Genomic DNA, 25740 nt, shown 5'->3' with positions numbered 1-25740 from the left:
TTTTCCTTTAAAGAAGGGATCTGGCAATTGTAATAAAAGAATAGCTGTAGGTTCTACAGGATGGATATCCCAGTTAAATATCATATATACACTGAGCAATATGTGTAACAGGGAGGGTCCTTACCTGGCTGCCTATTAGGGGAGCATGAGAGTCCGGGTGAGCGTGGAGCGCAGGCAGCACAGCAGTCCAGGAGCAGACGGGAAGCTGCGGGATGAGAGCGATAGGCGGCAGGAGCAGCATCTTTGGGGCTGAAAGGTGGGCCAGCGCAAGGGCGAGTGAGATGTATGAGGCAAAGAGCCGATAATAGGGTTGCCACCTTTTCTGGAATATAATACCGGCCTTCCTATATTTCTATCTTTTTTCCCTATTAATAACATTGGGATAAACCATCATTTTTACAGGCCAGGTGGCAACCTTGTGTGCTTTGGCAATAGCTGGGCAGCTGGGAGGGTGCGGGGTATTGGGCAAGAGCATCAGAAATAAGATGCAGAATTAGAATAAAGCAGCCTCCATGCAGCTCGGCAACTAATGGACACAGGGCTTCCCCTGCTGGGCACATCAGGTAACAAGTAATTGCAATAAAATGGATATTTTTTCTCTATGTCCCAAATAAAAGTGTGTGTGACCTGGGGAAATGCTGTTTAATACCAGCCCTTAAATGATGCCAGGATTTGTACATAGGTCGGACTGTCTATGCACTATATGCAATGCTGCATTTGGGCTTGGGTGAAGAAGGGTCCCCAGCAAAAAAATCTTATGGAGAGAGGGGCAGGGCAGCTGTTAAAAGGGGGTACAAGTGGGACAACAGAATAGGGAATCATTGTCAGAACCCTGTAAACCTATATTTAGTACTGTAGTACAGTAGGTTACAAAGGACCCCAAATGCTCTCCTGTATAACATGAAAAATATAATGTGGATTTCTTTCTGATGACATGCACATGAAGACCACTTGCACTCTTCACTTTTTCCCAGCTCCACCACCACAGCAGCCTAATGATATTGGTGTGCACTCAACAACTGTAGGGTCACAAGATGGACATGCCCAAATAATTACAGTTGGTATAGTAAATCCATCTGGTGCTGGGGTCCCAGGGCAATTAGGCAAAGGACTTCACTGTCCAACCCTAAAACCTGACCTGATGCTCATATTAAGACAGAGGGAATGGGTGTGAGCAAAAACATTTTCTAATTGGACCATTGTTGTTAGTGGAGTACCGCAGGGCTCTGTACTAGGTCCCTTGCTTTTCAACTTGTTTATTAATGACCTGGAGGTGGCCATTGAAAGTACTGTTTCTATTTTTGCAGATGAGACTAAATTGTGCAGAACTATAGGTTCCATGCAGGATGCTGCCACTTTGCAGAATGATTTGTCTAAGTTGGAAAACTGGGCAGCAAACTGGAAAATGAGGTTCAATGTTGATAAATGCAGGTTATGCACTTTGGCAGAAATAATATTAATGCAAGTTATTCACTAAATTGTGCGAGGGGTACATAAAGGGGGCAGGCCCGGATTTTGGGCTTGGATGCCCTTAGGCCTCTGGGTCCTAGCGGCTGACGTTCTCGTAAGTACCCCCCCATAGTACACGTTAGGTTTTGGCTGGCTGCCCCTAAAATCTTGCTGCCCTAGGCCATATATCCAGGCCTGAAAGGGGGTTGTTTTGGGCTGAAACTACTATTTGATTGAAACCTGATTAACCTACAAGCAAAATAATTCCCCTGAGAAGACCTTGTGGGTGCAGGCCGGCACACTAGGTCTGTCATTCTGAGTTGTCAACCTTTTGGGATCCAAATCTGTTTGATTTCTGCCCATCCCTATGCCCCACCATGCTTTGCTTTGCCCCCAGAAGTCTGGTCATAGAGAGGCAGCTAGGTTAGCTAGTAAGGACAGCTATTGCCCCATCAAGGGGTTAATGAGCCCAGCAAATACATAACCAGATTGATAGTGAACCTAGGTTAGACCTGGGAACTGCCAATGGGATAATCAGAGTTTGCCAAATGATGTCTGACACAGGTTATAATACACATATAACAGGTTTTAGGAGAATGGCCTGCTTACTGATACCTTGTACTCTTGTACAGGTCTTAATCAGGCTGGCTTGGGGCAATAGCAACTCCCTGCAACTGTAGCCGTAGCAACTCCCTGTGTTCCATGGACTCTTTCCTCTCAGGTGGGCCCTCACATGACTCAATGACAAATAACTTGGGTGCCGGAGATTCTTAAAGAAGAACTAAACCTTTAAAATAAGTGAATGTGATATTGCTAAGCACTTTTTTCACTCCTTATTTATTTGTTAACTCCAGGATATTAAGGGTAATATGTCCTGTCAATCGGAATGAATTTTATCACAACAGCGCCACTTGCTGGTCAGTTTGTGACTGGGATCCAATTGAAGAACTTGTCAGAAGAAAGAAAGAGGGCTTAGCTGATGTTCTTCTGTTTAGGAAAGTTGGGAGAAAAGTGATTTCATGCGGTAACGCAGGTCACTCATGATTTCGGCTGGGGGAGTGGGGGCCTGGGAAAAAAATGAGACCTTGACACCCTGCTGCTGTCACACTTCTCTCTGCTGCCAGTCACGTCTGCCCCCCCCATATCACCCCGTGACACACACATGATATCATTGCATCTGCTATGAAGTAGAACAAATGAAGGTATTCAGCCATCTATGCTTGGTATTTTATTTCAGCCGTTCTACCATCTCTACCATTTTCTCCCAGTTCTTGTATGGCGCACTGGTTAATGTGTGCTCCCCAGGATAAATATGAGCTTCCCAACCTTGATACACCAAATTGTCACCCACTTAATATCTCCTACCCCTTCCTCACCCAACTAAGGCATCAGTAATACCAATAGTTGTAATGGCATCAGCAGACATTGCCTACCAAACCAACTGGAATGCCATGTTACATATAATCTATCTATCTATCTATCTATCATCTATTTATCTGTTTATCTATCTAATCATCTATCAATCATCTATTTATATTTCTATCTATTTATCTATCTATTTATCTATCTATCTAATCATCTATCTAATCATCTATCTATCTATCTATCTATCTATCTATCTATCTTATCTATCATCCATAGCAATCCATCTTTGTATCTATCTATTTATCTATCATCTATCTATCTATTAATCTATCTATTAATCTATCTATTAATCTATCTAACTATTAATCTATCTATCTATCTATCTATCTATCTATCTATCTATCATCTATCTAATCTATCTATCTATCTATCTATCTATCTATCTATCTATCTATCTATCTATCTATCTATCTATCATCTATCTATCTATCTATCTATCTATCTATCTATCTATCTATCTATCTATCTATCTATCTATCTATCTATCTATTTATCTATCTATCTTATCTATCATCCATAGCAATCCATCTTTGTATCTATCTATTTATCTATCATCTATCTATCTATTAATCTATCTATTAATCTATCTATTAATCTATCTAACTATTAATCTATCTATCTATCTATCTATCTATCTATCTATCTATCTATCTATCTATCTATCATCTATCTATCTATCTATCAAGTGTAATCTACAGAATCATCACTAGAGGTCATCATCGGTGCTTCAATATTTTATCACTGTTGTATGAAGGGCCCTTATCAACTGCAGAGGGACTGCTGCCCTTCCCGGTTTTACGTTGAACATTCCCTTTTTATTCATGTATATGTTTAAAATGCAGGGGCCCCTGGCTCATAGCATAGCCCTGTGGCATCTCTTCTGTCAGTCCTGGGAGCCAAGTTACAAACAGATATTCTGTGGAAAAGGGACCAGCAACAATTGGGTAGTAGTGATTATTTTCCTCCAGTATATAGCACTGGGTTCTGTAATACTCCTCCTGCAGCCCCTCCATATGTACATGAGTCAGAATGCAGATGGGCCAACATCTGGATCTTTTCACTTTGTCAGCCCTATCTAGAGATCCCAGTAACTCTGGGAGAGAGAATGGCAGATGCTGCAGTTGTTTATTTCATCTTCCTCCTGTACTCACTGGCCAGGCATGAGGGGCCCCAGCCATACATTAATGCAGGTGCCTTTCATCTGAAGGTGTGACCTGCTGCCTGCCAGATATTGTTATACTACAACTCCCAGCATCTCCTCTGAGAACATTCAGATGTGCGCTTTAAACAGTATAAATGAAATGGTGGGCTCGGTGTAGTCTGGCCATCCGGGTGTGGGGTTAAAGGGGTGGTTCGCCTTTAAGTTAAATTTAGTATGTTAAAGCATGGCCAATTCTAAGCAACTTTTTAGTTGGTCGTTAATATTTATTTTTCATGTTTTTTATTTTATTTATTATTTGCCTTTTTCTTTTGACTCTTTCCAGCTTTCAAATGGGGGTCGCCGACCCCATCTAAAAAACAAATGCTCTGCAAGGCTACAAATTTATTGTTATTTCTACTTTTTATTAAATCATCTTCTATTCAGGCCTCTCACTCATATTCCAATCTTTTATTTAAAATTACAAACTGGAGAGCTGCTGAATAAAAAGCTAAATAACTCAAAAACCACAAATAATAAAAAATGAAAACCAATTGCAAATTGTCTCAGAATATCAATCTCTACATCATCCTAAAAGTTAATTTAATGGCGAACAACCCCTTTAAATTGTCCACCGCTGCAGCCGTCTGGTGACTAAGAACAGACAGATCACATAACAAGTGCATACTCAACTATGTGATCTAGACTATGGAAACTATATTGCAAGACACCATACATAATATGAATACAAATTTAAATAATCACTTAAAAGTAGGCCTCTCCTATATAATATAACCTAATGATGTGAAGAAGTCCGAGACTGGAGCTGTCAATCTCTTTGTAGGTGAAATTAAAGGAACAGTAGCACCAAAAAAGTGTAAAGTAATGAAAATATCATGTAGTGTTGGCCTGCACTGGTAAAACTTGTGTGTTTGCTTCAGAAACACTACTATAGTTCATATAAACAAGCTGCTGTGTAGCAATGGCGGAAATTGAAAAAACACTGTATGGCACAGCTTAATAGTGGATAACGGATAACACCATTATGTTCTACAGAGCTTATCTGCTGTGTAACCTAAGCCTTTTATCCTTTGAATGGCTGCCCCCATGGCTACACAGCAGCTTATTTATATGAACAATAATAGTGTTTCTGAAGCAAACACAGCTGTTGTACCAGTGCAGAGCAATATTGCTTTATATTTGTATTACTTTAAAACACTTTTATTTTTGATGTCACTGTTCCTTTAAGGCTACACCATCCATTAAATTGACAGCGAATAAAGAAGCGATTAGAGTCTTTTGCAAAATTCTGGGAAAATCCCTATGTGCCATTGGATGTGCATTTGGGGATCTGGGGAACGTAAGCGCCATGGCTAAACCATAAGAAGGAAGTGTGCAGGAGTTTATTTTTTTCAAACACAAAATATTTCCCAAGTTGGATATGCTGCTTATTTTTTTTTTTGCCCTGGGGCCCCTTCTCACTGGTTCTATCTCTGGTGATCCCCACACTTCCACGGTGCTCTCAATGTCTTGCGCATTCAAATAAATATACAGCTGCAGCTAAAAGTTAGTAGTAGCAAGGTCAGACATATAGTCAATGTGGTTGCACAGGGACCCTCAGCAGTTCATGCAAATAATATGCGTATGCCCCTGGGGTGCCCTTTATAGTGGGGCCACAGAAAGGAGCCTGCGAGAGCAGTACTAGTAGAAATGCTCTGCTCTATAGGAGACAACTAATTTCTGCTTACTGGGTGCCCTAATATATGAACCCTCTTTCTCTCTAGATTATGGGAAGTCAATACAAAAGCTAATATTACTCTCAAAAAAGCAGAAATGGTTCCCACAGTTCCTTTTGGTTCCCTTTGTCGGTGTTAACCACAACGTTCTTGCAAAACCTAAAAGCTTTATATTGGGCTCTGAATTGAGCTCATGGTTTAGCCAGCGCCCACACGATGCATGGAATTCTGGGGGAAATGCTGCATTGTGGTTAAAAAAAGTCCCTTTGCATTCTTTTTTTTTTGCACTTTGCAGTTTGTCCATCGGGCTAGTGCTACATAGGGATAATTTTCAGACTGCATCAGACTGCATGCAGACACACTCTGGGTTGGACTCAGGACTGTGCCAATGGAACACCGGATAAAAACCTGGTGGCACCGACCCGCTCCCCCAATCAAGGCGAAGGAAGGAGGTCAGTGATATGTGACCTGATGTGTCGCCATGTGGCATGCATGTGAGTGGGGGACTTTGGGCATTGGGAGGAGGGCCCTGGTGGTTGCAACGAGGGCCATCGCAACCCACTCGGGGCCCCCACTGCATCCACTACACCCCCCTAGAGGGGCCACCACCACCCGCCCTCCCCCAAGTAAATTCATCTTACCATCAGTGCATCAGGGGAGGGAGGTGAGCAGCCTGGGAGAGCATTGGTGGAGTTCGGGTCTGGGCCATCAGGGCCCACCCACTGGGTTTTTTCCCGGTGTCCCGAAAGCCTAGTCCAACCAGGGTGGAAGGTTTGGAAGCATGCTTGAGAAAGGGGCGTGGCCCCGAAACGTTGCACCACACTTACGCATTAAAAATTAATGCATGGTTTAACCAGCAACAAGATTCTTGTGTGCCAAGGGTTTCCATTTCTACAATTTACTGGAGGTTGCCATTGCCTCTATCGCTGGGCACCAAGTTACCCGTTTCTCTGTTGGCACGGGTGTGCGAGTACTCTTCCTTTTATGGAACCCCAATGCCCCAGTCTGACGATGGACAAAAGAAGTGGATCATGGAAATGCATGAGTAAAGTCAGCATTTATTGTGATTATTGTGGACTTAGTATATATTTTTATAAAGTTATAATAAAGCCTTTTTCATTTTTAAATACATTTAAATACAGTGTGGAATGTTTTTGTGATTTTCATGGTATCTACTTGATACTGGGGCTATTTCCAGTACTCAGTGCTGACTTTACAGCACATATTATCTGACAGCTTTTTAAATAGTTTGTGAATTAAGATCAGCAGAGGCCAATGGAACGGTAGATGTTTGGCTGAGAATTAGCCCTGTGTTGCACTAGACTTAGGTACCACTATGATTTTAGGTAGTAGCACAGTGGCTCAGTGGGTAGTACTTCTGCCAGTTAGGAAGGTTTCCCTGTTTAGGAAAATGACTGCCAGCAGAGGGCAGATGTGGTACGCACTACTCTAAAAATCATCTTCTACTTCTCTACTTTTTAAATGGAAACCAGAATATCATAGAAATGCACTGCAGAAATGATTAACCTCTATTTATATATATTGCTGACATATTCTATAGCGCTTCACAGAGTCTTATTTACACACACTTATTCACACACACTTATTCACATCAGTCCCTGTCCCAGTGGAGCTTACAATCTAAGGTCCCTATCCCATTCACACACTATGGTCAATGTTATCAGGAACCAGTTAACATGTCTGTATGTTTTTGGAGTGTGGGAGGAAACAGGAGTTGTAATTTATATGAAGTGACATTTATGCTTCAGTTGTTCACTGCTTAATTTCTCTCTCTCTTTAAAGGAAAACGGCCTTTTTCAGCAGGATTCGGCCGGCTGAACCGAATCCTAATTTGCATATGCAAAATAGTGGTGGGGAGAGAAATTGCATGACTTTTTGTCACCAAACAAGGAAGTAAGAATGTTTCCCCACCAGTAATTTGCATATGCAAATTCGGATTTGGTTCGATATTCGGCCAAATCTTTCGCGAAGGATTCGGGGGTTCAGCTGAATCCAAAATAGTGCATTCGGTGCATCCCTATATTTAAGTAAATATTGCCCTTTTACATCTCTTGCCTTGAACCACCATTTCATGATGGTCTGTGTGCTGCCTCAGAGATCACCTGACCAGAAATACTACAACTCTAACTGTAACAGGAAGAAGTGTGGAAGCAACTCTGTCTGTTAATTGGCTCATGTGACCTAACATGTATGGTTAGTGTGCACCGTGAATCATACAATCCCAGGGGGCGGCCCTTATTTTTTTAAAATAGCAATTCTATTTAGGATTACCCAATGATACATACTACTAAAAAAGTATATTATTATGAAAATGCTTTATTTACTGTACATGAAGCAAGAGTTTACACATGAGCTGTTTTATGCTATATCTTTTTATAGAGACCTACATTGTCTGGGGGTATAGTTTTCCTTTAAGTTATGTGAACACTATGCCTTAGTCTTAGTCTGAATGTCAGTGTACAGCTCTCCCTACAAAAATCCTTGGCGGCATCCATGGCAGGCATCGTGATTTGTAATTTGTAGATTTCTGGAATATGGGTTTCTGGATAACGGATACCATATCTGTAATACATGTATGGGATTCCGAAAGTCAGCCAGATGTCGGGCAGGGTAAAAAATCCTGTTGGATCGCGGCCACATCTGTTCGTTGATGTGTTCCCGCAATCTGAGCACCTGTATTGCCTCCATTCTGATCTGATAGTTGGGCCCTAGGGCCCACGATCGGATCAGCCCGATATCGCCCACCTCAATGTGGGCATATCGGGGAGAGATCCCAAACGAGCGGATCTACCTGTGTATGGCCGCCCGCCTTAAAGCTGATATTTTGGTTGCAGAATCAGCCCTGTTGCAAGAGTTAATAGAGGGCCTGAGAGGGCTGTGAACTTCCGGTGAGCTTTGAGCGCGGCAGTAAAGTCTTTGTGGCTGTAAGACGTGTGGGATCAGGCTGAGCGAGTCAGACAGGAAATACCGGTGAGCATTAGCTGCAGGGATTGGGAAAGCCACTGTATGAGGCAGAATGATAACATCTCTGGGCGGGAGCACAACTCCAATTATAATCTGTCCCCATTAGCACTGACGTACTCCCATTTAGTTCACTCCTACATTGTATTTACAGAAATTAAACAACATAAGCCAGGGATGGCCAAACCAGGGCCCTGAAGCTCTATACTACATCTACCAGCATCCTCTCTCAGCCGTAGGGCAGCATGAGTGGGATTGTGGGGTGTACATTGGGGATTAAAGGGGTTGTTCACCTTCAAACACCTAGTTGTTTTCAGATAGTTTACCATTTAAAAAAAAATTCCAATAATTTTTTATTTTCTATGTGTGACCTTTGTTCTAATATTGAAGCGTAAAGTTTAATTTTTCACCTTCAAAAGCAGCTCTGGGAGGGGGGTCACCGACCCTGTAAACTGTTCTAAATTGATACATTTAGTTGATCCATTTCTTATCTTTGTACCTGCTGGGCAGAATCCCTGAGTTTCATTACAGGCAGCTGTTAGAATCAAAACAATAGTTGCTAATACTCCAGAGATGCTGCTGAGAAATGTATGAGAAAAGCCTATAATTAAGGGAGTTGTGGCCGAAACGCGTTAGGTATATATATCAGCAGCCTCCTGCAATACAGTTTTACTAGAAGTGCCGTCTAGCTGTCCATTGTGTGATGAGAAATGTATCAAGTAATGTAGTAAAATTGTAACAGCTTAGATTTTGAAAAAAAAAATAATAAAAAATAAAAAATGGAAAGTAGTTGAAAAAAGTATTTATTTCTGGGGAACAATTTGAAAACAATTGACTGAAAAAAGTGTTTGGAAGGTGAACAACCCCTTTGAGGCAGAGGTTTGTGCCTTGCTGTATATTAGGGAGAACACAAACAATGTGACAGCTAGAAACAGAACAAGAACATAGATTTATAGGTCCTGTCCGTGTGAGCTTACAATCTAATGGAACACCAAAACCAAGCCTTTGCCAAGCAGAAGCATAAGTTGTATTAAATGAACTATAAGGAGGTAGAAGGTCCAATGTTTTTAAGAAATGGCTTCATTCTCAGTGGGCCCAAAGCTATTGAGGAACTGAAGCTGGCAGTTTCTCCCACTGCTGATACTTCAACTACAGACACAGCTCTGAACTTCTAGCTGAATCTTTTTGCCCTCTCCCCAAGTGATTTCAGCTTCCTCTTCCCTTATATACATAGGATCTGCTTTCCCATTATTCTGTTCATCTGAATGTTGCTTCAGGAAAGCACTGCCCAGCATAATGAACCTATAAGAACAGAGACCTCTGTGCTGAAATGAAAACATTGTCCTGAAGGCAATACTGCTTTTGCGTCAAAACTTGCTTTTAATTATTTCTATGCAGTTGACTAGGGTATCACAGTTGTTTACAGCTAACTAAAAACTAAATAAAACTAATGATGCACCCAGCGATGTCACTCAGACCCCCTTGAATGGTTAAATTAAGATTGTAACTCAACAGGAGGTCTATGGGATATGATAAGAATAAAGCTGCACAGATAAGGCTAAAACTCACAAAAAGAGCCAGCGATTCCTTCATAGAAGATATAGGGTTAGTCCACACGAGGAGATTCGGGGAGATTTTGTCGCCTGGCGACTAATTGCTTCGTCTTCTGAGCGAAAATTTTTCCCGAACTGCCTCAGCGTGTTTTCCCATAGGCTACAATGAAAAGTCGCCTGCGCTAAAGCACACACGGCGATGCGTTTTCAATAGTCGCCCAAAGTTGCCTCGCGGAGGAAACGCTTACCCGACACATAGAAAAGGCATTTGGTGCACTGCCAAACAGAGCCTCAATGTAGGTTGACAATCCACATAGGGTCTACCAAATGGCCAATCACAGCACTTATTTGGCACCCCAAGAATATTTTTCATGCTTGTCTTGCTCCCCAACTCCTTTTTCTTTTAAATGTTGCTCACGGGTTCAAAAGGTTGGGGATCCCTGCTCTAGCACATAACAAAGCTGTACACCGATTAATGGTTGATGTTAATTGAATAAGTTGCCATTTCTTTCTGTTCAACAATGTCTACACAGATGCTTATGCTTAGGTATGAAAAAAAAATATTTTTTGCTGAAAATTTTAATAAAATGTAAGTAACCAGAAAAAAAAGAAAACAACCTGATTGGTCCATATATGGCCTAGTCAATTTCAGTACATGGATGGAGGGTATCTCTGATACATGTGTTAACAAGTAAAAAAGAGACCAATAAAAACTCTTTTTATGCAACTTCCTCTTCTTTCGTTGTCATTCAGAGTTTAGGCACATTGGTTGTCAAACTTTTCAGTTCAAGCTCCACTTCACCTTTAACCATCTTTGAAGGTCTAAGATGTGGTGAGTGCCAATGTTAGTTCATGAAATGATTACAGATGTGGGAAAATATTGCTATATTAGCCATTCAGTCATAGTTATAATAGCCAGAAGAACAAACAAGTTTTTGCCTCATATTTCACCTTATCTGACCTTCAAGCTGGGCTTGGGTTGTATCTAATAGAGCAAATGGGCATTCTCCCTAATTCTCATTAGTTTTCAAGCTAATCCCCCTGCCACTGCCCCCAAACTCTCACCATGAGGCCAGCCCCACAACTTGGGAACCACTGAATTGAAATACTAATGTTTTCTTCCTTTATCTGCTTCTCTATTTCTCCTCCTTTTCCTTTTAGACTTCTTTATATATTTGTCTTTACTCAGTCTTCCATTTCTATTCGCCGGACTGTTTGTCAGTTTGCCATTACTCACCCCTCCTTTCCTCTGGTCTCCCCCTTATGATCATCTCTCTTTTTGTCTCTCTAATTCCTAATCTGTGTTTTTTTTTATATCTTGTAATCACATGCTTCTTCCCACCTCCTTGTCTTCTGTACAACATTTCTGTTTCTTCTTCCTTTTACCTGTTCCACCCACAGGAGCAGCCATATGTTTTATAGCAGGGCACAGACAGCCTTGAACTGGGCCCGGCCGAGGCTAGTGGACAATTAACACAGTATGCCAAATTGGACCCCAGTGCACCAGAATTGGACGCCGACTGGTGTGTTTGACTCCTGACTACTCTAACGTCTCCTGATTTTGTGCCGCCTGCTCCCGCCTGCTCTCACACTAGGACCTGGCGGCAGCCGATTAGCGGAGGGCTCCTCCCGAAGTGAAAAGGTGGCTGCTAAAGGCAGAAGACTGAGCCGCAAACTGGGGGTTTGTTCTGAGTTGGGACACCAATCGTAACAGTCCCCATTCCACATATCACTGCTTTCCAGATAAATACATAGTATATACAGTGCCAGAAGAACATGTAGCATGTGGACCTCCACTCAAAGCGATTATTTCTGAGTGTGGGTCCATCTGTCACCTCTAAGTGTTATTGGAACTGGCAGTTTTAAAGGATAAAGGGCACTGTAAATGTACAGGCCCATCATGACTTGTGATTTTAATATCAGACATGTCTAGGGACCTCTGATATTCTTCTCAAAAAAAAGGGGACAGTTCATATTACATACCTCCCAACTGTCCCATTTTTAGAGGGACAGTCCCTCTTTTGACAGCTCAACCCGCAGTCCCTTGTTTGTACTGGACAGTTTTCTCTGCCCTGAACAGCCAAAAAAAGAAACAATGTTTCTAACTTAACTGGCTTTTGGCAGAGAGCCCAGGACAGCTGCAGATAAGATACTTTTGTAACAATTTCTAGATAAGCAAATAAGTAATTGTAACAATAGTAGATAACAGGTCATTGGGAAAAAGTTAAACTCACGGTAATTCACCTTCATTAGCAAAACTGTAATAACAGGAAAAAAAACACAGAAAAATGTTCAAACTTTCATAACTTGCCAAATTTTGTAAAATGAACATGGTAATTAGGGGGTGTGGCCATAAAATGGGTGTGTTCAAAAAAAACATTGCCGCACTACACGTGCCCACTTTTTGTCCCTCTTTTTATTTCCAAAATGTTGGGAGGTATGATATTACCAGTGGCGTAACTACCGGGGGAGCAGGGGGTGCGATTGGGCCATGGCCCGCACCCCCTCAGGGCCCCCCCGGCAGCTCAAGCGCCACGATTCCCGGCGATTCTGGGTGTACGGAGGGGGGCGGGGGGCCCGGCAGCGCGTCCCGCGCCAGGGCCCGTCCCCCTCTAGTTACGTCACTGGATATTACCCCAAAACCTCTACAAGCATTAATACTCAGGTAACATAACTACATGTGGGCACCTCTGAACATTTCAAAAGCTTCAAGACAAAAACAATACCTTCTGTTTTATGATTAAGTATTTCTTCAGCACTTCCTTAACCATCCGCCCACATCTCTGATTCAGTCACCTTGTGTTAAACTGAAACAGGTCTGTCCGGCTCATAAAAATCAGGTTCAGAGCTGTCCTATTTCTGAAAATTAATTGCTGCCAGATTGACATCATAGATTCCACAGGAGCAGAACGTAACCTATGGAGTTCAAATGACCTCGATTTCAAATTAACATTATCCCAATAGTCTCGCCTATTTATATAACTTGTATTCCATCCCAGTGAAACAAGCCCTGCATCCTGTGGTAGGACTCCAAACTATGACGCCTCTGCTATTGGAAATAAACTACTAGGACTCCCAGCAGCCTTCAGATGGTAGAAGGGCTCCAGGTTAGGCAAAGAAAAGCTTGAGATAAAACTGGTGTGTGTGAATGTAGTGGGGACCCTACACTGTACCTGGGGTAGGGACTACAATGAATGATGGACAATATCTGCATAAAATGTTATTAAATATATCATTAAATATTCACAAAGAAGAATTTCAAAGCAATATTAACACATTTCTGTAATGTCCAGTTGGTGGAAGGAATGGATATCACTGTGGGCAAGGACAGACTAAGGGTACCCACAAAGGACAAACTCAGTACAGACTGCATAGATATTGGCATAACCTGTAGAGAAGGAAATCCTTACTAGGTATCCTTCTGTAGTAAGTTCAAGAATATGAGGTATTGTGGCCCTGTAAAGCTTTTTCCTTATATTCCCACATAGTCATTATGTAGTCCAGTGATGTCCAACTTCTGTGGTACCGAGGGCCAAAATTTTACTGGCCTATGTGGTGGAGGGCCGAAAATAGAAGTCAGTGTTGGCCACTCCCCCTTTTAAACCACACCCACTGTAAACCACACACATATTACCACAAGAACTTTTAAGATCATATCCACATTAACGGTGGTAGCACACCAAAAAACCAAATGGTTGGTGCTCACTGCAGGGAAATCCCTCATCACTCATATGTGAAAAATTGAAGTCATGTTAAAACATACCCTTAAATCCATATTCCTCCTCCTCCCCTGTGGATAATACAACAACCCCCCAACACATGATTAAACACTTTAGGGGCCCTTAACAACAATTTACAAATACTAACAAACCCCAAGAACAAACCCCTAACAGGCTTACATTCCACAGGTAGCGTAGGGCAAGCAGAGAATGGCACACACAAGCAGCATAGGGCAAGCAGAGAATGGCACACACAAGCAGCATAGGGCAAGCAGAGAATGGCACACACAAGCAGCACTGGGCAAGCAGAGAATGGCACACACAAGCAGCATAGGGCAAGCAGAGAATGGCACACACAGGGAGGGAAGGCAGAACAGAGCAGGAGACAGGGAAAGGTATCAGTCTAATATGTACTACATACAGTGACACAATGCTGGTGCCCCATTAGCATTTTGAATAAAGTGTGAACAGGTGAACAATGTGGGCAGTTTCAGTCTGGGTCTCAGGTGTGAACAGTACAGGGCTTTAGGATATAAACAATAGAGGTGTCACAAGTGTGAACAATTCAGGAGGATCATAGGTGTGAACAATACAGCGGATTAGTTTGAATTTGCGGTTTAAACAATGCAGGGGCCAGTTAATCTCTGTAGTGATACCTTTTAAATTTTACATATGGTAAAAAGACACAGCATGTGGGGGCCACAAAAGGGGGGGGGGTCGCGGGCTGCCAGTTGGACAGCCCTGATGTAGTCATATACACTATATCAACAAGTTGCTCACCAATCCATTGGATGTTGCTCCCAGTGGCCTCAAAGCAGCTGCTTATTTTTGAATTCCTGGCTTGGAGGCAAGTTTTGGTTGTATAAAAACCAGGTGAACTGCCAAAAAGAGTCTCCTGTAGACTGTTGGTTCATATAGGTGCTACCAAATAGCCAATCACAGCCCTTATTAGGCACCCCCGGATTTTAATGCTTGTGTTGCTCCTTGACTCTTTTTACATTTTGATGTGGCTGATGGGTAAAAAAGGTTGGGGACCCCTGCTCTACATGGACAAAAGTAAACAACTATGTCCTCATTTGGAACACTCACTGCTGAGTTCCAAACTGTCTCTGCAACAGTGTCAGCACAGGAACCATTTGAAAGGAGTGTGGAGTTTTTATGGTGATCATTAAGGGGACTAGAATGCTGAGATAGGAGAGAAAAAACTTTACCTGCCTGTACAGAGCCCTGAGCTCAACCCTACGGAACACCTATGGGATGAATTAAAAGGTAAGCCATGACTGATCTCCGGTGCCAAACCTCCCTAATGCTCTTGTGGATAAATGGAAGCAAATCTCACCAAACATTCTCTAAAATCTGATTCTGAAAGAGTAGAGGGTATTTCAGCAGCAAAGGGAGGACCTATATCATGGACAGGCAGGTGTCTTCATAATTTTGGCCATATTGTGTAGATCTACGTAACACCTAACAGTGTCTCTTCAAAGCTAACCTGTCTCAGGTTTGTGTCTTACTTGGGTGTAGAGGTGTCACAGACTGAGCCCAGTTGTCCCAAGTAAAATATTTTTCTTTTAACAATGTTGTTCGTTGCCCTGTTCCACGTGCCCATTATTTGTATGAAATAACTGACTCCTCCCTGTGCATCTTCCCACTTCCTTCAGAAAATACTGCTGAAATGTTCTTTTTACTGCAAAAGTATTAATTAACAGTAATTTCCCCTCCCTACAGCATCCCTGTAAATGTCTTTCTATTAGTCTCCCTCCCAATGAGACCTCTCCTAGTCTACCCAAAATGTTTCAAAAAGAATCATAACACTATACCTACATTTGGCAATTGACAAATCTTTTGCGGGTTTCTTAAGCTGGTCTTACACCAGAAGACCTACAGGCCACGAACCAGCTCATTATAGGAGCCTATGGAATATCCTTAAGAAAATACATCTTAAATATATCTGTCCATTGGCCCCTATACATGAGTCCAATAAGCTACTGACTGGAGCCAAGTCAGAATCTAATATCAGCCCACCCCAGAAATTTAGGTTATCCAGAAAGTGTAGAGAAGTTTGGCCCCTGATACTTGTCAGGTCTACAATTGTCAGAGCTTTCTCCATCAAAGGAGAAGCACGTTGTATGCAATTAGCCCTATTTTTCCTCTGGTAGGGCATTTGAGGTAGGCTCATGACTATACACACTGGGTGTGGCCTAGTTTAGACAATAGAAAAGATGGCCGAACCCAGTAAAGCTGACCGCAAACGCACTGCAGTAAAAACTAGGGCTTCTACTTCGAGTGACTCATTTTACATGTACAGGATAATAATGAATGATGTGTCATGTCTAATGAATTAATTTTATTTTTCTGCTCCTTTAATATAACGTAAAAGCCATCTCGGTTAGTGTGAGAAGGGCTAAAATAGCTGAAAGCCTTCAAACAATATATGAAATGCAGTGAAAGCCTTCTAAAAACGTAAGGTATTATGTCTCAAACTACACATAATACATACCTCCCAACTCTCCCGTTTTCAGAGGGACAGTCCCTCTTTTGACAGCTCAACCCGCAGTCCCTCATTTGTACTGGAAAGTCCTTTTTTTCTCTGCACTGAACAGCCATAAAAATTTTCTAACTTAATTGGCTTTTGGCAGAGAGCCCAAAACAGCCATAGCAGCAGATAAGATACTTTTGTAACAATTTCAAGATAAGCGAATAAGTAATTGTAACAATATAAGATAGCAGGTCCCTTGGGAAAAGTTAGACTCACAGCTTAAAGGGCAATTCACCTTCTTTAGCAAAACTGTAATAACTGGAAAAAAAACACAGAAATATGTTCAAACTTTAATAACCTGCCAAATTATGTAAAATGAACATGGTAAATAGGGGGTGTGGTCACAAAAACAGGCATGGTCAAAAAAATGTCGCCACAACTTTTTTGTCCCTCTTTTTATTTGCAAAATGTTGGGAGGTATGCCCATATAGTGATACCTTAAAACAATTTTTTTTAAAAATGAGAGGCCTTATGATTCACTTTAGGAATTATGGGAGGAAACATGCAAATTACACCTTTATGTCCCTGTGGCCAGCGATGCATCCAGAACCACTGGTTAAATAGCACAGGAACATCCTAATAATATCAGAACTCTTTGTTTCAGACAGCTTGTTTCAATCTATTTTAAATCATGCAAGATATTAGAAAATGGCTTCTGAGGGGTCGGACTTTGTACATCAATAGTTGGTCTTTGGTTTATATCAGGCAATTCAATGTGTACTGTACAGAGTTCAAACTAAGCAGGTATTTTCACAATATAAAGGGGGGCCTACCTTTCTAGCTCTAAAGGTGGCCATACACAGAGAGATCCGCTCATTTGGCAATGCCGCTAAATGAGGGGATCTGTCCCCGATAGGGCCCAATGATCGGATTATGACGGAAGATCGGATCGTTGGACGGCATCAACGAACAGATGTGGTCTGCGAACTGACAGGATTTTTACCCCTGGCCGACTCTCTGCCAGATGTTGATTGGGGAAGCCCATCGGAGGGCCCCATACACGGGCAGCTTTTATCGGCCCGTGAATGGCCACCTTTAGACTTATTATTGCATCTTAATGCCTTAAAGGAGAACTAAACCCTAAAAATTATGCAAACCCTAGAAATTATGCATTTTATATGTACAGAGCTTAACGCACCAGCCTAAAGGTTCAGCATCTGTACAATAGTAATGATCCAAGCCTTCAAAGTGGTCCCAGTAGTTTCCCATCTTGAATTTTGTTTTGTGTCTGCGACACGCACATGCTCAGTGTGCTTTCACGGCTGTTGACAAGTTTAGGGGTTGTTTTAAATCCTCAGAAAATGAGGTCATTTAAGCTGATGCTACAGGACTGATTATTGAATTCTGATGCTAATTGTGCTGCCATGTAATGAAAATCAGATTTAATTACTAATCGGCCTTGTATAGTGACTGTTATATTTGATATATACATAGTATATAGTGAGTCGGTCCCTAAGCTCAGATGACTGACGGCAGCACAGAGAAAGAAGATGGGGAGCTACTGGGGCATCTTTGGAGACACAAATATTCACTGCTAAAGGGCTGTGGTTGCCTTGGGCTGGTATAGGAACCCAAAACATTATCTGTAGCATTTCTACCTTAGTTATGTCTTAAGCTTTAATTCTCCTTTAAGATTACATTGAGTGTCCATGGCTGTAGTCATATTAGGTGAAGGCCCATTGAGACTGTGGGACCATGGTCTCAAAAACAGAAATCTAAATGGGGGGGTGGGTATTTAGCTTATAATGGAGCCTACCAGACAACTTCTATTTTCAGCAGATATAGGTGTGAGAAAGGGTGAGTTCTAACCAAACTGCAACAGAGCAAACCTTTTTGCATTTCCATCCCTTCCACCCTAGTAAGTTCTATCGGTTCTCTGCTCACTTTGCCAGAAGTCAATTTGGAGAGTCCTGTTATTATAGACATACACCAAGGCCCAGCAACAACATGGTGGTCAAGTGGACTTCACTATGGGCTAGTAGATTCTGACTGTATGATCGGGTTTGTGTAACCACCAATGAAGTGCAGATTTTTGGGAGGCTAGGGGCTCAAACTGTGTGTTGTGGGAGAATTTTGTCATGTTAGGGGTTGTTTTCGTTATTAAAATAAAAGCTGTGACCTCTGGTCCCTTTCTGCCAAATGTAGTTTTGGTCTTTCTTTCTTATTTGATTTGATCATTTTTACACTGCCTAAACTAGAATATTCTGATAGCTTTCAACTAAAAACCTCAAGAACAAAATAATACCTATAGATCAGTGTCATAATTAGGGATGCACCAAATCCAGTATTCGGTTCGGGATGAGGCCAGGATTCTGCCTTTTTTTAAGCAGGATTTGGATTCGGCCGAATCCTTCTGCTCGTCCAAACTAAATCCGAATCCTAAATTGTATATGCAAATTAGGGGCGGGGAGGGAAATCATGTGACTTTTTGTCACAAAACAAGGAAATAAAAAATGTTTTCCCCTTCACAGCCCTAATTTGCATATGCAAATTAGGATTCGGTTCGGTATTCGGACGAATCATTTGTGAAGGATTCGGGGGTTCCAAAATAGTGGATTTGGTGCATCCCTAGTAATAATACAGGTATGGAATCAATTATCTGGAAAACCCGTTGTCCAGAAAGCTCCGAATTACGGGAAGGCCATCTCCCATTGACTCCATTTTATCCAAATAATTCAAATTTTTAAAAATAATTTCCCTCTTCTCTGTAATAATAAAAAAAATACTCTGTGCTTGATCCCAGCTAAGATATAATTAATTCTTACTGAAGGCAAAACCAGCCTATTTTATGTTCAAATTATGTTTTAGTAGACTTAAAGGGATACTGTCATGGGAAAAAAAAAAATTTCAAAATGAATCAGTTAATTCTGCACTGAAATCCATTTTTCAAAAGAGCAAACACATTTTTTTTATATTCAATTTTGAAATCTGACATGGGGCTAGACATATTGCCAATTTCCCAGCTGCCCAAAGTCATGTGACTTGTGCTCTGATAAACTTCAATCACTCCTTACTGCTGTACTGCAAGTTGGAGTGATATCACCCCCTTCCTTTTCCCCCCCAGCAGCCAAACAAAAGAACAATGGAAAGGTAACCAGATAACAGCTCCCTAACACAAGATAACAGCTGCCTGGTAGATCTAAGAACAACACTCAATAGTAAAAACCCATGTCCCACTGAGACACATTCAGTTGCATTGAGAAGGAAAAACAGCAGCCTGCCAGAAAGCATTTCTCTACTAAAGTGCAGGCACAAGTCACATGACCAGGGGCAGCTGGGAAATTGACAATATGTCTAGCCCCATGTCAGATTTCAAAATTGAATATAAAAAAATCTGTTTGCTCTTTTGAGAAATGGATTTCAGTAGCACTATTAACTGATTCATTTTGAAAAAAAAAATTTTTTCCCATGACAGTATCCCTTTAAGGTATGAAGATCCAAATTACAGAAAGATCTGTTAACCCGGGAAAACCCCAGGTCCGGAGCATTCTGGACCTGTATTTACAAAGTAGTTTCAATGAAGGAAAAATGGCCTGAGTTTCATTTCAGTAATGGCTCTCTCCAAAACAGGGTCACCTCCCTAGCCTAGAGCCTATAGCAACACATGTACTAAACACAGTTCTGCAGGGAAATCTGAGCATGTAGTGGTCCTTTATGCTAATCAAATCCCCACCAATTTCTATATTTTTCTACCAGTTCCTACTTTTTTGTTACATGCATTTGGATCTTTATCTGCTGGCCAGTTCTGATACAACCCGGACAATCTGAGCTGTAGAATTTGTAGAATTCACTGGGTTTGCGGCCACTTTTAGATGTAATATAGGGAAGGGCGTTACTGGAATCAGGATCCAGGCAAGATTAACAATTATCATAAAGTACTTCATTAAATCAAAATACATAATTACCTGTAGTCTAGTAATAAAGGCTTCCTAGAGAAACACTATCATTAGACAAGCTAGAATTACCTTTCAGATCTGCAGAATACATTGAAGTGATACACAGTATTTTCTGCCTTACACTGTATTTTAATTAAATAGCTAATTTCCTTAGCACTCATCGACATTTACACAGCTTCCATGAACGTGCATTACCAGTTGCCTGAAACCAATACTGGGTTATATATTCCAATATATGCTCCATATTGTGGGGAGTTATTAGGAGAACCATAAAGCAATAACATGAGATACTGTACATAGCCCCCATCCCATGCCCCTCTCCACAAATCAAACGCTAATGTAAAGGTGGTTCACCTTTACATTAACTTTAAATATGATATTGAATGCCTAATTCTAAGCAACTTTTCAAATAGTCCTCATTTTTTCTTTTTTATAGGTTTTGAAATATTTGTCTTCTTCTTCTTAGGACACGTTCCAGCTTTCAAATGGGGGTCACTGACCCCATCTAAAAAAAATCATATGCCCTGTACGGCTACATATGTATTGTTATTGCTACTTGTTATTATTCATCTTTCTATTCAGACCCTCTCCATTTCATATTCCAGTCTCTTATTGAAATCGATGCATGGTTGCTAGGGTAATTTGGACCCTAGCAACCAGATTGCTAAAATTACAAACTGCAGAGTTGCTGAATAAAAGCTAAATAACTCAAAAACCACAAATAAAAACCAATTGCTAATTCTCTCAGAATATCACTCTCTACATCATACTAAGGAGCAGATTTATCAAAGGTTGAGATGAATTTTTGAATGAAAAAAATTTGAATTTAGAGTTATTTTTTGTACCTCAACTAGGGAATATTCCAAATTCGATTAGAATTTGCAAAAAATTCAAAAATTCAAATTTCAAAATTCATCATGTACTGTCTCTTTGGTGGACTTTGAAAAATCGAAGGTTTTTTTGGGAAAAACTGCGAATTAAATTTTATCAAATGCGCTATTAATTTGATTTGTACGATTCAAATTCAGCCTAATACGGACCTATTCGATCAAAAACTGACCTATTTGACAAAAAAAAACTTCGACTAAGTTCGGTTGGTCTTTTTGAATTAGAATTTCAATGTTTTTTCAATTCGAAATTCGACCCTTGATAAATATGCCCCTAAAAGTTAATTTAAAGGTGAACAACCCCTTTAAAGGGGACCCGTCATGCGGAAAAATTATTCCAAATCCTATTTTATCACGTTAGTCAAGCAAAATGAACTTTAATAACACTGTATAAATTATTTGAATCTTGTTTCCTTCAGTCTGGGAATTCATAATTATAACAAGCAGGCAGGAGCCATTTTGTGGACACTGTTATTTAGACAAGCCTTGTATCATCTCAAAATTTTGTTTGCACATCAGAATGGGGGACCTGATGTCCATCCCCATGCCCTGGCTACACAATTAAGTGGTTAAGAAAGAGGAAGAAACAGTGCCGGGCCAAATCATTCGGGCGCCCAAGGCAACCCGACTGACTACATTGCCCCCTTCTGAAGTGCGCGCACGCACAGGCGCGCGCACGGGCGATCAAGCGCAGAAGCCGATTGTGCGCACGAGCAGGCGCAGAAGAGTGCGCGTCTAGGAAGGGTGCGCGTCTGTGCGCGCCTAGGATTACATCGATTGCTGCTACAGGTGGGGAAAGAAGCGGCCGAACTAGGGGCAAGGCGCAGAAGAGGTACGGTGCCTGGCGCCCCTCCACATTTGCGCCCTAGGCACGTGCCTCTTCTGCCTACCCCTAGTTCCGGCCCTGGGAAGAAAGTGGGGAGAGCAGTGACAACTAGTAAGTACTAAATGGAAACTGAAAGTAATTGCTTAGAGGAGGGGCAGGCAATAGTTGATTGACAGCTGAGATTTTTAATTGCGTTTACAACAGCTATGAATGCTGTAATAAGAAAAAGAATTTGGATTTCATGTTTAATTTGAAAAGGACTTTTATTATACAGCTTTTTATGTCTGGGTGACAGGTCCCCTTTAAGGAAGAATGCCAAAACAACAAACCAGCCCCACAAGATATCACTGCTGAGTTTCCAGACAGGTGATTGGCTGCTTGCAAGCAGAATATGTAGCAGCCAATGTGGGACATTCACTAAGATTCGTAGTTGCGACAGGTGTAACTTTTCAATCTTTTTCAGCCTATCACCCATAATATAGAAAAAACGCCAGCGTTTTTTGGGACTAAGAAGAAATCCCTATCTACTCTATTGCGCTTCGCCTGGTCTGAGGTGGCGAAGGAAGTCTAGCGTAAGGGCTAGTCCACACGGGGAGATAGCCCTGCGTTTGCGGTCGCGGCGACAAAGCGCCGCGCCAGTCGCCGCGACCGGCGCAGGCGACAGTTTTGTATGGGCGCCTATGTAAAAACGCCTGTGCTAACCACACGAGGCGATGCGCTTTTCAACAGTCGCCTGAAAAAGCCTGGCGAGGCATTTTCAGGCGACTGTTGAAAAGCGCATCGCCTCGTGTGGTTAGCACAGGCGTTTTTACATAGGCGCCCATACAAAACTGTCGCCTGCGCCGGTCGCGGCGACTGGCGCGGCGCTTTGTCGCCGCGACCACAAACGCAAGGCTATCTCCCCGTGTGGAATAGCCCTAAAAGGTAGTGTTCAGAACAATGCACGCGTTAGTGAATTTGCGTAGTTACGTCCGTTGCGCAAATTCGCCAGGCGTAAGGGTGCGAAGTTACACTAGCGAAGTTACGCCAGCGTCCGTTAGTGAATTTGCGAAGTAACGAAAATGCCCAACGCTAGTGAATTTGCCCCAATGTCTCATCTGGTTTTTCTGCCATGGGGTAGCATGTCAGGATTATACTAGGGAGGCCACTTTATCCCTTCTGCATATACCCTTTAAGATTTATGGATTTCAAGAAGCTTGAAAAAGTACAGATATGGATTCTTGGGCATATATGATGGAATCATCAAGGTAATCATGTAATGCTACGGTTGCTTTACTCAAAGCTATACATATAATTGCAATTGAAAGCAGGCTTTGTCCCTTTCTGTACTGGGTTTTCTGGCTCCTGAAACAATGTAGCAGAAGCCAGTCAAGATTTCAATCCCCACAATGCCTTGTAGGATTCCTATCGGTGTGTTAATCAGCTGGGTTCTGATACATTGTTTCAAGAGACAAAACCAGCAGTGCAGAGAAAGAAAGGGGCAGATGAAATGCTGTTTTTCCATAGCAATTACATTTACAAACAACTCAAATCCATTGAAAGAATTTAATTATCATAAAACTGGATGATCGGGTGAAGTTCCCCTTTATTTGCCTGATATTCTCATATATTGTCATATTTATGACATGAAGTCTATCCAGAGCTGAACAAAAAGTCTTCCAATTACATATAGGTTACATGTGCTAGGGCTCCTGTCAAAAGCCCATATTGTTACTTATGTGTTAGTTATGTTTAATGTAAGGGGGTTATTTACTAAACTCCGAATGCAAAAATCACAAAAAATTTTTGATTTTTTTTAATAAAATCTTACTTTTAAAACAATCACAACTTTTTCAGAATTTATTAAACCCAGTGGATGGAAAAGTCAGAAGCTGAAAATCCGGCATCTCAGACCTGTCGAGGTTGCATAGAAGTCAATGGGAGACGTCCCAATGATTTTTTGATGTGAGCTGGGTTTTTGGCAATACCCTGAAGTTTTCTGAGTTTTCGGGCAAAATTCTGAGTTTTCCGGTGAAAAATCCGAAAAAATTGTGTAAATCAGATTTTTCGCGATTTTTTCCTGCAAACACAATTGCAGGAAATAAACCCAAAAAACCCGTGCAGATTTGGTTGGAGTTATTTTCAGAAAATATTGAGATAAATTCGGACTTTGATAGATAACCCCCCTAATTATCATATATATTCAAACCACAACCTCCAGCTGTTGTTGAACTGCAACACTACAAAGCTTATGGTCATGGTTTTAAAATATGTAATTTAATAAAAACTGGATATATATCAGGACAGCACTAATAATAAGAAGAAATTAAGCAGAAATAATTCTTTCATGGGTTTTATAGCATGACAGCACTGATTAAACTAATGATATTACACATGTAGTGGGTGAGGTTTCCAATACACAGGACCAAACCTCACACCCAGTGGGGCCCCACACAGTTGGGAGTCACTATTGTTGCTCACTTTTCTGTATTTAACATTCAGACTACATTCTGTCACAGGTCTATGTTTGCGCTCTTCCTTGGTTCCTATGTTCTGACTGCAGCTCTCTATGCATTGCTGAGCAGAGGCTCTAACTGGTAAGCAACCCAACCAGGAAGCCCACTGTTAAGATTAGCTGCCAGTCAATCATGGTGATTGACAGGATGACAGCACAACAGCGCGCTGCTTCCTGGAGGTGCAGTTTCACTAAGCTATCGCAGGTCCCAGCTAGTAATTAATTTACAGTGTTCCTTTAAATCTAGGAAGGGGCACAAAAATGGTCCAAACTTTTGATATTGATAAAACCAGTCCCCGTTGGACCCAAACATTGGCCAATAAACTGCTGGCCTGGCAGAACTGAGTAAATAAAACACCAGAATTGAGCCCTAAAACACCCTAAAGCGAGCCATACAGACAGACAAAACCACTTATTTTGGCAGGTTGCTACATTAACTTAAATTGCTGCTCACAGGATTGGCCGACTGGTTGTTCCAATGGATTTGTGGAGATGGCAGACCCCATATATGGCCCAATACAGTCCTCAGCTGACTTGATTGTGCACATTAGGCAAATTTATCATTTTGGTTGAATACATCGAGCCATGGCCATTGTGTCTATGAATCATTGCCGGACTGGGCTGGCGGGACACTGGGAACAAATCTGGTGGGCCCCGCAAACCAAGACCTGCTCCCCCCCTGAAGACTTGTGCGGCACTGCCCCCTAAACTCCTACCTAGCCTTAAATGTGGTCATGAGAAAAGGAAGGTATGCACAGAAGGGGGGTTGCAATTGGGTTCTGCAAATGTCTGAATTTGTAAGTAATATTGGTAGGGTTCCTTAATAGCCCTAAGCTACTGCACTATTTAAAGGAGAAGGAAAGATACCGAAGCAGTTTATTGCTAATAGATTATCCACAATAGTGCAAGCTATAACACTATATTTATTCAACAAATGCTTTACCATACCTGGGTAAACAGCTCTAGAATCTCTCTCTGTTTGTTTTGGGTAACAGCTGCCATATGATCTTGGTGTGACATCACTTCCTACCTGAGGCTCAGATTACAGCAGGGAGGGGAGGAGGGAGTGGTGCAAACTGAGCATGCTCAAGCCTAAACT

At 41.6% G+C, this 25740-nt stretch overlaps 1 protein-coding gene across 1 annotated transcript in view; it reads right to left on the bottom strand.

Moving 5' to 3' along the window:
- The window catches only part of ccdc155l.L (coiled-coil domain containing 155 like L homeolog), a 42498-nt gene extending 17054 nt beyond the window's left edge, over positions 1-25444 (bottom strand). The window contains exon 1 of the mRNA XM_018226363.2: positions 25096-25444. The gene's annotated coding sequence lies outside the window, so the exon portion shown is untranslated. The remainder of the gene's footprint in view (positions 1-25095) is intronic.
- Between the last annotated feature and the right edge of the window lie 296 nt (positions 25445-25740).

Source organism: Xenopus laevis, chromosome 7L, assembly GCF_017654675.1.
Source record: "Xenopus laevis strain J_2021 chromosome 7L, Xenopus_laevis_v10.1, whole genome shotgun sequence".
Classification (NCBI taxonomy): domain Eukaryota; kingdom Metazoa; phylum Chordata; class Amphibia; order Anura; family Pipidae; genus Xenopus; species Xenopus laevis.
Note: the sequence above shows the minus strand (reverse complement) of the source record. Positions and strands in the feature narration are given on the sequence as shown.